Below are 13,394 nucleotides of genomic sequence, written 5' to 3' on the forward strand. Positions count from 1 at the left end.
GAGACTGAGTTACTAATCAGCAGAAAGCTCTGGACCCACTCATATTTTCCAGAGTTTTTCTGCTGACCTGCTGACACTTTATATAAATGAGACCTAACAAACTACTGGATATAAAATACTTATTGTTATCATTTGCCATCAAGTTCCATAGGAATGGGGTGCTGTCTCAGGCTGTCTAAGGCTAGATCTGAACAAAGATAGGGTGATAGGCTCCGCTGCTGGACCCTCCCCAGTCGAATGGGATTTCCACCTTAGTTTTTAGAATCAGGCAGATGAGTTCAAATCTTGTCTTTACCAGTTATTAGCTTTGTGACCTTGGGGAAATAACTACTTTTTTGGTTCCAATTTTCTTTATCTGTAAATAAGTTCAGTATTTATTTTAGGGTTTTTGTTTTAGAATTGAATGTGCTAATTCCCTAATTTATTCCTAAAATACTGATCACATGGTTCTATGCTGGTGCCTTAGTAGTTGATTGCTAAGGGACTCAACAGTGAGAATGGGGATGGGGCCCCCTGGATCATACAGCTTATATTCCAGGATATGCTTGTAAAAGACAAGATTGCAGTGGATTTTTAGTAAATGTCCATTCCTTTCCTAATCCCCATTGATTGTGTATATATCCTTATACTAATATATGAACAATTTTTTTTGCAGTTTAAATCTCTTTGTAGTATTTAAAGAATGTAACTATAACAAAAATACGTGAAATAAAATGACTTGACTTTTATTTTCCTTTCAATAAGCAAAACAAAAGAAAATAGAAAAGAAAAGAAAAAGTATTGAAGGAGTAGGAATAATTTTATTTCCGTGGAATCAACTCCCTATGTTAGGTTTTTCCATTGTGTTGTTCAACATCATATAAAATTGACAGGTTGTGACTTCAGTGTTGATAGCTAGGTGAGTATAGTTTCTTTTTGTGGTTGTCTTTGATGAATTATTTGCACTAGATCATAAATGATGTGCATGTTACATATTGGAAACGAGGAAACTTTGGAGACATACTACCTCCAATGCAGTCATTTTGTTACCGAGTCCAAACTCGTTCTGCTCGCCGCATGACAGGCCAATAAACCGGGAGATGAGGTGTTGGAGCAAGGAATAGTGACTTCACTTGCAATGCTGGCAGACCCAGAAGACGGCAGACTGATGTCCTGGAGAACTATCTTCCCCAAGTAAGAATTCAGTCTCCTTTTATACTAAAAAGGGGGGGGTTGTGGTTGGTTGTTGCATACTTCTTGCTTTATGAATTGTTTGTCCTTTGAATCCGCTGTTCTTGCAGCTGTCCATGTGGATCAAATCATGGTACCCCTGTAAAACCTCCAAAAAAACAAAGGCTATTCTCTATTATGCAACTTGCCATCTCTACAGAAGTGCAGATGAGCTAACATTTTTAAAGATCAGGGCCAGGAGAATAGGCTTTCCTGCAGATTTCAGGCTAAAGGCAACTTTCTTTTTCAAATGGTGCAGAGCTACCAAGTCTGAGCCTAGGAAACAGGGCACAGGTTTAAACTCAAAGGAACAGATTTAACATAGGGTAAAAACTGTTACATTTTATTACAATTCCGTTTCCAGCTTCATAGATAATATTAGTAAGAAATATGAGCAATTTTGTATTTTTGCTTCTTAATAACCGATAAGTGTACCAACTATATTTTGTGAGCAGGGATGCTGTGCAGGCATTGGGGTGACAGCAAACTCTTGTAGGGGGTGGCCGACCCTGCAACATCTCTGATGCCCCGTGAGTGTTGGTGAGGGTCCCCGTAGCCAGGGGCTCTCTTCAGGAACCAGCATATGGGCATTGACCTCTGGAGACCTCTTTTTCGGCTGCAGGAATTTTTTCAGATATTGAGATTGAAAAATCACTCCAGCTGGGAATAATTAGGGAAAAAAAAGAAAAGGAAAAGGGTTTGGAGTAGAGTAGAAGAGTAGGACATAAGATCACGGAGCCTGAGTGCTTGGCAGTGGGGCCTCGGGAGAGAGGGGAGCAGAGGTGGGGAGGGGCCTGGCTCCGGAACCAGCTCCTGTAATTGTCCCTGCACGCAAGCCACATAGCTTTAAATTGGCCTGGGCCACCTCTCTGGGCTGGATATCACCCTGGGCAGAACCGTGGTATCTGTAAAGTAAAATGACTTCACAACTATTGCACAGAGCTGCAGGTGTAAGAGAGCCTAAGCCTGTCTCAGAGTGCAGGGGACAAGCGGAAAGGAATGGCAAAATTTCCACTGACAATTGAAATTTTGTTAAATAGCCTGCTACAGTTGTTTGCATCACTTGAATGAATGCAGGCATATTTCTGTGGGCATTTATAGGTTCACTGAACCCCACCAGCCCCTCTTGCCCCCATCGGAGATGGGCTTTCTCAAGCACAGTGCCCCTCCTGCTTGGGTGGAAAACGCTGCTGGTCCTTGCCTGGGGCCGGGCTGCTGCAGGGCACTGAATCCCCGAGGCACGGCCTGTGAGACACGACAGGAACATCTCTGCTCTTGACTGGGTGCCTCCGTTTCCCCTGCAGTGTAAAAATGCCGATGACTGAGTTAGAAGCATGCTTCCAAGCTGTCCATGTCCTTGGCATCCAGAAGCGGAGCCTGGAAGCTTTCGAATTTATCCAGAATGCGGTTTACATTCACCTTCAGCAGGTGAGTGTATGTCCTTACACAAGTGGAGGAATTACTGCAGTTTTCCTGGAACTTTCTCACTACAAGTCCATTTGATTTTTCTGTGCTAGGATTCAGTATGGCCTGCTAAAAACTCTGGAGTGAAATCTTGAAACCCTGATGAAGAGCATTATTTATTTCATTTCTCTATATGATACTCTTTTACTTTTAAAATTCAGAATTTTTGGTTGTTTCAAAAATTTTTTGGGGGGGTTGGAGAATCATGTTTACTCTTACCATCTTTGCAACCTGTTGCTTTGTGCCTCTCACCTGTCTTCTGTCACTTGTGAGGCGGTTCCATTTGTGACCCTGTCTGGGTTGTTCATGTTATAAAACATAAAGCCTGTAAAAGTACAGTCCCTTTTCCTCCGAAGACATTCCACAAATACTTCTTTAACCTGGGTGTGGTTTTAAGAAGACAGAATCTTTAGAACATGTCCTTGCAGGTTGCTAGTGCAAAATCCCAAAATCAATAGTCTAGCTCAACATCTAAAATCTTTCTAATTTACCTTGGAATTGTATGGATAAGTGAAGCAGTTTGCTAAGAACTCAGACCAGGTTTAGAATACAGGTTGGTGTAGCTCAGCAGGTCCTCCCAAGCTGATGCTCTGCCAGAGGGCGGGGCCGAGGGGAGAGGGCGGGTCCTGCCCTCCCTGAGGTGACAATTTCATGGCAAAGACTTTCACCTGGTGAAGAACTTGGAGTTTCTTCTAAGAAGAGTGGGTCTTAAAAGAGTCCAAAAAGCGCGGGAGTGGCACAGTCCCATTTGTCTCAAGTAGGGGAGAGCGGCTGTGGGGCCACTTAGGAGACTCGTGAGTCCAGGTGGGCAGTGTTGGTGGCTTCCACTTGAGCGGTGGGACGGTCAGTGTTTAAAAGCGAACATATTGAAGGCATGTTTAGATGGTAAAAAGGAAAGGATGAAGGCTGGCTGTGAATGCAGGATGGAGTAAGGCCCAGGTTTCTGGGTGGATTAATGAGGTAAATGATGGTCCTTCTGTGCTCTGAGGAGGGAAAGCTGCAGAGGGAGTTCTGCGGAAAACTGATGAGTTCAGCTGTGGGTAAAGTGAAAGGTTGTTAGATGTGTGGTCTGGGAGCTCAGGTGAGAGCCAGTAGTGAGTAGGGGGAGGTGAGAGGGACTTTCAAATAATTTTGTATTGTGAACATACAAATAAGTATGAGTAATGACAGATTTAACACCTCTATATTCTGGATTTAAAGCCCAGTAACATTTTGCTATACTGACTGCAGAGGTTCTTAATATTTTTTAATAGAAATAAGTAGAAACAAAATAGTGGAGTTAGTGAGCATCTTAGAGTAGATGTGTGTCCTTGTATGTATTTTTATACCTCATCTGTTTATAACCATAATCTACAAAAAGTTATCTTGCTTAGCATAAGAGTTAAACACAGGGACGTGACACACATTGTTGGGGGTTGAAACTGATCTTCTCGGGCAAATTATGGACCCTCTCTTTGCCTTAGTTGCATCGTCTGTGACTGCCCCAGGGCCCCTCATCACAGCTGATTTCCTAGAGTAGATGTTGGGAGGGAGGCTGCTGAAGGGAGTAAGAGGTGGCAACTGCTAGGGATATTGAAGAGAGACAAAAACAGATTAAAGCCGATAAACTGAGTACAAATACCCTCTAAATAGAAGGAATCCCGCAGTGTTTTGAGCTGCTTATCATAAGGGAAAGAAAATCACTTGGATCCAAAGCTCTTGAGCATATGAGTATTGTGGGTGGGAGGGTGTCATTATAAAAGTGTTGAGAAAAGGCCTCTTTGTTTTCCTTGACATTACCAGTAAGGATGGGGAGCAGAAGCGAAACCCTCTGCTTCACAGTTGAAGGTGCTGTTTTGTGCGAAACTGACCAAAGTTTGGAAACCAGTCATCAGCGATGCTGGCAAATGAAGAGGCTTCTGGATTGGGTGGGGCACTTGCTGTGACTTCCAGGTGACCTGCTGGCTGGGGGCTGTGTGGCGGGCAGTAGTTTTGCAGGGTAGCCCGGGCATAATCCCTAGCTCTGATGCTGCTGGTCTGATTAACAGACCTGGGCGCACACTGTCCTAATGGGGCAGCTCGGGATGTGGCCCTGCCGTGCTGAGAGTGAGAAGAGGGCTCCCCTGAGGAGGTGTCCCTGCAGGGACTGGAAACGTCCTCCTGCAGGGGAGGAAGAGCCTCTGAGCAGCGGGCCGGATGCACAGGCAAGACCAGCATGAGCACTGATGTTTCCGGGAGCCGGAAGTCATACAGTGGCCCAAACGGCCTTGTTCCTCAGAGACTGGAGGAAATAGATGCTGAAAAGGCAGGCTAGGGTCAGACACTGTGGTGGGCTATGAGTCACAGGAGAGGATTGTTCAGGCAGGCATGAGACAACCCTGTGGGCGTCCCAGCTGGGGCGTCACGCCGAAGGGAAGAGCAGAGTTATAGACTTTGCCACTTATTACCTGTGTGACTTTGAGCAATATCACCCCACCTCTCTCTATATATATCTTCATCTGTAAAGTGACACAGTGACAAGGTCGTGTCATCAGAAGTATAAGCTTAGCTCTGATCCTCTTTGTCGACTCCTGTCAGTGCTTCCCTGCAAGGTTCTGCAACGGCTGCTTTTACCCTGAGACGGGAGGGCATAGAGGGACACTGTAATACCCGAGGGAAGGAAGGGGTTGCTTTAAAAGCAGACATGTAACAGCCTGCAGCTGCAGACCTGCAGGCAGTTTCGTTGACGGTCCTTGAGAGGACTTTGGAGGCCTTAGCGTCGTCTTAAGTCTTGTTTCCTCTTGGGGACGGATTTGCCTTTGGGGATTGATGTTGAAGATTTGAGCTTCTGCAAAGTTGTTTTCAGAGATGTGTATATACGTAAAATATCATATAAACTAAAATGATTTATTTAACGTGTGCGAATTTGTAGCTGTTAGGAACAGCTCTGTTGGCCTGGTCTCCACGGAGGACACCAAGGGTCAGCACAGCGTGCAGGAGGGCAGGCAGCCTGCAGTGCTTCTGCGGGGTGTTCTCCCCAGCAGGGTGCTCTGCTGAGTTGAGTCTTCTACGAGTTTTGTTGCCAGAGGAGCAGACAGCAAATTAATGAGTTCTAGAGGGATTGTATAATGACATGAAGAAATAGGAACCCGGAGATTTTCCGGACTAAAACACGCTTTGGTTCCTGATTCAGTGTGTTCCATTACAGAATTGATGAGTTGTGTCTATTCTGGAACGTCATTGAAATAAACGTTCAGCCTATATGTTAAGGGCTTTGTTTTATTTGGCTGGAGGACTCGAGCCGGGATGACAGCCTCTCAGATCACTCTGAGGGACTGCTCCCAAGAGGTAGGGGAGGAGCTAGGATATATAGAAGCTTACAACAAAGACCAGGTAATTGGAACAATAAAATATTGCTTGTTATCTAAAGAAAACCAGATATCTGAAGTTCAAGTATTTACTGCTTTTCTATGTATGGTGAGAAGCAAACATTTGAGTCATTGAATTCATTCCTTTGGCAAGCCCCTGGCTATCTAGGGCCAGTATCCTGTCCTTTCTTACTCTGAGTCTGCTCAGAGGGCACCACTGTGAGTGGCTGAGAGGCCGGGCTGTAGGCATGTACTCGCTGGGGGTTGGCAGCAGCCGCTGATGACTCGGATTCAGCATTCTTTGTTTACTGTCATGGTTGCAGTATTTTCATGCACATTGTAGTATTTTCATTCACAGTGCTCCCACTTGGTCCTAAATTTGACCAATATTTTGAGAGAACTTTCATGACCAATTTTGTCCCACGGTGCTAGGATGGCTCATTCCTAGTTCAGGTGAAGAATCTTCTAAGTTGCCATTCAAGGTGTAAGTTTTTTTTTGTCAGACCCTGTTGATACTAAAAGTTCTCTGGATCACCTGTCTTACTACTCTATTATGATCCAGGAAGTGTTTACCCATCTTTGCTCATTCCCATAAATAGAATCACACTATTATATTTATTTTATTCAGGGTTATAAATTTTATCTGTTTCTTCAAGATGTTTAGCCATCATCAATCTTGTGGGCCTAGTTACACATTGGGAAATGTAACAGACAACAATTTTATAAAATAGACAGGATATAAGTAATACAGCTAGTAACGTTAATAAAGTCACGAGTAAGAATTTAATAGTCGAGAAGTTGTATTTTTGGGTTAAAATTTTGCTTGTGTTTCTGAGTTTGATCCTATGAGAAAGTTCATATTTATGGTCAGGGTCAGAGCAGGTATTAATTGGCCAGTTGAAATCTCCCACCTTGTAAGATCAACAGTGGCCTAAACAGAACTATAAATTCTTTTTAGAATAACGTTTCTGAGGGCTATCTAATTAGAGCCTTGGAGTAGGGAAACCCACCAAGGTAACACAGAAGTACTAGACATAGGTAATTTATCATAAACTTAACAAGTGGAGTAGATCATAATCAAAGGTTGGAGAAATTATCAAAGTAATTGGTATACAGTCCTGGTCCGGTGTCTTGGGTCAGCTGTCTAGCTCAGATGTCGTCTTCTTCTCATCCTGGTCTGGTAGCTTTTTCTCCATTTGGGCATTGTTTTAAGGTGAGCAGCACTCGATAGGCCAGTGCAGTGCAGGGGATGTTTCAGATAGGAAATGAATCGGAGACTCCGTTTCCTTCAGCTTTGGTGTGTATGGTCTGGTAAAGAGTACCTGAAAAAGGGTCCTTCCATTCAGGTTGGAGACAGTTCTTTAAGTCATGCCTGTTGCAGTATGTATAATCCCCTGGCTGCAGGTCATGGGGCATTGGAACTTTACCCAAGGATAGATTTCTGAGCTTCAGAAACAAACCTAGAGTATCCTTTTCATAATTCAATTAAACCGTACAGTAATGTGACATGACAGCAAGGAATAATCTGGGAAGTGTCTTAGTAAATATGGACCTCAATTAACAAAACTAGAATTTAATATCCAGTAAAATATAATTTATTTTCTCTCTTAAGTTACCCTCAGTTTTCTCAAATATAGCCAAATCAAGATTAATTTTTTACAAGTTAAGTCTGATTATTTGATCATATAGGCTTTTTTAAATTGGCTGTGTTGGAAGTTTTAATACGGAGTCTCAGGGTAGAATGTTAAGGTTTGCTAAGGCCAAGAAAGACACGTCAAGGCTTTTCATGGGTTTCTGCCTTACAGATTTAGGTAAATTCTTTTCTCTTTAAAATCCTTAAAATATCTTTATACTCCTATATCTGTTAGGAGATGATCTCCCTAATTTGTTTGATAGAGCCACTGGGAACCTAAGTGTTTTTAGTCTCTTGAGGGATCAAATAGAGAGAAAAGATAAGTGTTCCAAGTGTGATTACATAGGTATAATTTATCAAATTGCTGTGAACCATAACTAGCTTAAGGAGAAGAGATTCTTTACGTCTGGGAAACAGGTTAAAAGCCAGTAGTATTTCAAACAATATCAAAAATTATAACCATATTCAGCAGGTTAATCAGTCCCTTGTAACTAATTCTTTTAATGAGAGTTTTCATTAGAACTTTAAAATGTCTTACCCAGTTTAGTTCAGTGCTATAGTGTGAAATTTATTAGGAATCAGTAAATCTCCTTGAAGAGAAAGCATTTTGCAAAACCATCAGAAGAAAACAATTAACTGTCTATAAATGACAAAAATTTAAAAGCATGGTTAAACACCGTTACACTATAATCAATGAAGAAATCTGTTCACTATACCCATAATTATCACTGGTAACATTTCAGATATACCAGAATTTTAGGGAGTCCATATAATTTCTACAATATCTATATTAATAATATTGTCTCATTCAATATAACCTTAGAAGATTTATGATTCATTTGACAATTCCATGTTATTTAAAATGCCAAATGAAACTTTATAGTTAAAAATCTCTCTTTGGGATGTTTCAGGGGCCTTCTGTAGCATCCCAAACTTAACTGGAGATTAAAAGAATTTTAATTAATTAAATTAATTTTTATTTAATTAATTAGAATTTTATATTTGGGGAGCTTTTTGAAAGATTTCAGAACACTTGATCAGATAAACATATAGATCACTGTAAAGTAGTACTAATTCATTAACAAGAAAATACGTCAAAAGTAAAGGCAGAACAGATCAGCTAAGTGGTATAAGAAGTTTTACAATCTGTTACTGAAGGAGGATTAACATTTTAAGAAAATTTTTTCCTCTTAACAGAGAGAAAAACAATTCTAATCTTGTACCAGCTTACTTCTAAGATTCATTTACGTTGCCCAATTTGTTTCTAAACTTAGCCAATTCTGACCATGTACAAAACTCTTCCCTCAGGGTTCCTTTTCCACAAGCCTTCCACAGCTTTCTATACTTATATTAGTGTGTCCCTTATTTTTCTTCTATTCAGAAGTAACCAGGTTCAGGAGAAAGTCACTATTTTTCATTAACAAAATATAATTCCATTCTTATACCTTCCTTTACGCATTTATATTACTTTCCTAGGATACTGAGATCATTCCCTTACTAATAGAGACTATTTCAGTGTGGCACCAACCATTTATTAATATTTCTATATACCTTTAGTTTCACTGTAAGAGGAAGTTAAATGTTAAGTAATTCGTATTTCAATGTTATTTTATCTGAAAATGGCATAGCTATTTAATAAAATCTTGTTATTTAACTTAATTTAGTACAACACTAGAATTTAAAGATACCAAACACTTAGAGATTATCTTAAACATACATTTTAAAAATATATTTTAAATATTTACCCAAAGCTCTCATCTCATTTGCATTTAATTTAATTAAAATTTTACCACAGCACATTACTTTTATTTTTTTTTTGACAAATCTGCAACAGATATAACAGGATCTTATTTGACTTTCATTAAACCTAGGTACAGTAAAGGTATTATACATAATATTGATGACTTTAAAGATGTCTATATTAATTAGAACATACTTAAACTAAACAATATCAAATATTATCTTAATATTGAATATTTTCCATTTCACATGACGCTGAAAGTCAATTTGTTCAGTTGTTATTTTAAAAATACTTAATGTTTAAGCTCTTATATTTTTACGTCAATTAAGCAGAGCTCTATGACTTTGAATTTTTTTTCTTTAGCAGTAGAAATATCTCACTTCTATAATGTGTACACAGGCTTATAATCAGAAAAAAGCTAGAGATCTCATAGCTTCACTTTAAAACTTACTTATAAGATAGGTATAATAATAGTTGGAGTAAGCTGAATTTGCTTGCTCAAATCATTAAGGCTTACTATTTATGAAACAGACAGTTAAAATTTCTTCACAATGTCTGAAGGACCCTTCAGAGTTCTGAGTTCTAATATGCCAAAAATTTCTTGGCCTTAAGGTTTATTTCGTTGAGCTAATTAGACTCAGTCCTAGGTCACTGTTTGTTGTATTTATATTTCTGATGTGCAAGACAAAGACACTGTCTTCCAGGTCCCCAGAGAACTGCTCTCTCACCCAGGCCGTATTTTATCTCCTTAAATGGCATTTTTGTATCAGTGAGAAGAGCTGTAAACAAAGAATTCCATGTTTTAAAACTTTAAGGCTTACTTAAATATGTCTTCCAAAACTTGCATAAGGCATTTAGTAAGATCTCTTTTCCTTGTGTTATAAGTTAAACCCAGGGTAAACCTGTATTTTTTTATTAGCCACTCAAATTAGTTTTTAGTTTTACATTATATTGGACGGCTTATGTAACTATATTGGTTTATTTTAATTTGTTCAATTAATATTTTCAGAGGGACAGATATGTGCCTAGCCTTATAATACCAAGAAGGGGAAGTGTTTTTCCTCTTAAACATATGTATCCCACAACACAAGCAAAAGTTTTGTATAAAGACCACTTAAATATACCAATTTCACAAACTTTTATCTCAATTTTATTAAATCTTATACCTTTAATTTTTATATTTATTAAGTTTAATCAATAATTCTTATTTCTAGAAGGAGTACCAGAAACCTTTTTTTGTGTGTGTGTGCATTGTATATAATTTTATAGAAGTCTCTAGGATGCCCAAGATTCAGCCAAAGAGCTTAGGCACTTCTCAGTTTTTAATTTCATTAATTGGTCTGTTATCCCAATTATTGATCAAGTATTTCAGTCTATATATACATATATTTCAAACTGTGGTAAGTAAAATGGGCTTGTTTGAACTTTAATCTTGGGGGGGAGTAGGTGAACTCTTTGGCCCTTTTTTTTTTAACTTTACGTTGTGTAGTATCAAAACCCTGTATGTAAATCCAAAAATGTCCATTTTATTTATTTGATTCAAAATAACCATATAAAAATATTTATCCTTTTGGGATAAGCCACTTATTTTTTTTTTCGACATTTTTACAATCATTTTTCCAGTTATTCAACCTAATTAACATTAATTATTCTAAGTTTTTATTAGCATATCTAGAAACATTTATCAGAAAGGAAAACACAAACGTAGCTTTTCAAACCAGTTTTATTTTTTTAACTAAGTTCTTAGGTTAACCATTAGATATATTTTTCTACATTTAAACTTGATTTTAATAGAAACCATAAAACAACTGTTTATAATGAGATCTCTTTAAACTTTCACCAATTAAAAAGTTTTTCCAAATTAAAAAATCCATCATATGGCCGTCAATTTATATACAAATATAATATATATATAGTGATTTTAAACCAATAAGATGCAGAGGCCCTTCCACATGAGAGTCGGGGTGTTGCCTAAATAAAATTCAAAGGTTTACTCTCCAAAAGCTAAAAGCCTTTGTGGTCCAGGCTGATGCAGCAAAGTTTAAGATGGCAAAATATCTGAAAATTGGTACAATCAAAGAATTGCTTAGAATCCCAATTTATTTGCGTGGCCACCATATGTACACAATACTTGAAACTTGTGTATGGTGGAGTCCAAGGTTTCCTTTAAAAAATAAACTAAACATACATATACATACATACACACACTTAAAACACCCAGAGAAAGATAAAACATTTACATTTCAAGGACACAGGAAGAGAAATCCAAGTTACCCCTAAAGGGGATTTTGTTTTTATAAGTTCAGAATTCCAAAAAATGTTTTTATCAGGCCTGGTTAGTTATTTTCAGAGTGAGTTTTTTTTTTCTTATTCCCAATTAATGTTGTAAATTTTGTATGTACATAAACCTGGCTGGGGTAATAGTTGGAGACTGGCAATCTGTCATTTCTTTTTCTTTTCTTTTCTGTTCTTTATTTTTTTTTTTGAAAGTTCTATTCCCCATTGTAAGGTTGGGTTCTCAGAATAAATTTGCTAGTAAGATTTCCCACAGGGACAACTCTGTGTCATGAAGTCTTTGTGTCTACCACTCCTGGAAGATTCTCTGTCACCCGAGAAAGCTGTTACCAGCCAGGAGGATGGTCCGAATTTTGGAGTTGAAAGTTTCCTCATAAGAGTTTTACTTTTATCCTGAAAAATTCAATGGAGGTAACCAAATTGAGGAAAATATTAGACCAGACTCTTACCTAAACACTCAGTCCTGAACCCAGTGTCTTTCAACTTGGACTCACTCAGGATGACTCCACTGGGTGAGTATTTTCCTCATATGTTTCCACCAGCCCCACTTTGGACATATCCTCAAGGTGGATATTTCCTGTTATCTTTCAACCAGGCCCCACTCAATATGTCTCCACTGGGTGGGTAATTCACCTCAGTTTCTTTCAACTGGAGGGCCACGTACCTGGATACACCGCCAGATAAAACTTAGGATCATCAACCAATATGTGAGATCCGAGAACCTAGAGAGACTCACCCAAATTCATCTGGACTCCCCGAGGAGGTGGATGGGCACAAAGGGCCACTGCTGGTACCAAGGCTCCGGTTACTTGGAGAGTTCAGGTGGAGAGAAATCTGCTGTGGTGCTTCATGGTGTCCAAAACTGTTGACTGAAATACATGTGCAGCCTAAAAGTTAAGAGTTATGTTTCATTTGGCGGGAGGACTCGAGCCAGGATGACAGCCTGTCAGAACTCTCTGAGGGACTGCTCCCAAGAGGTTGAGGCAGAGCTAGGATATATAGGAGCTTTACAACAAAGACCAGGTTGTTGGAACAATAAAAGATTGCTTGTTATCTAAAGAAAGCCAGGTATCTCAAGTTCAAGAATTTAGTACTTTTGTATGTGTGAGAGGAAGCAAATATTTGGACTCACTGAATTCATTTTTTAGACAAGCACCTAGCTATCTCGGGCCAGTAGCCTGTCCTTTCTTATTCTGAGTCTGCTCAGATGACACCATTGTGAGTTGCTGTAGCAGCTGAGCGGCAGGCCTGTCCTAGCTGGGGGGTGGCGGCAGCCTTTAATGACTTGGTATCAGTATTCTTTGTTTACTGTCATGGTTGCAGTATTCTCATTCACATTGTAGTATTTTCGTTCACAGACTGATTATGGATAATCTGCAACCTTGGAAAGCAACCGAGATGGAATTACTGCAGGTACCTTCTGCTTTAATAAGCCGTGTGCAAACATAAACAGGGAGGAAGCATACACTTGGATTTGGAGGTGTAGGAAAGGGATCCTGCACATTGCAGGAGAACGCAATGCAGAATTCCTTAAGTCCACCTTTCTTTACTGTAGTGGTTTCTGAGAACAGTTTATGGTAATTAACCAACATTGACAAACTGCACAAATTGCATTTAAGAGCTGGCCGGCTGAAACTTGTGTATTGGAGAGGTGGAATTCAAAGGCAAGTGGTCAGGTGGATTGGAGAGAGATGGAGCCAAGGCCTGGCCCCAGATTCCGGTTTAA

The sequence above is a fragment of the Vicugna pacos genome, unplaced genomic scaffold (genome assembly GCF_048564905.1).
Source record: "Vicugna pacos unplaced genomic scaffold, VicPac4 scaffold_19, whole genome shotgun sequence".
Taxonomy (NCBI): Eukaryota; Metazoa; Chordata; class Mammalia; order Artiodactyla; family Camelidae; genus Vicugna; species Vicugna pacos.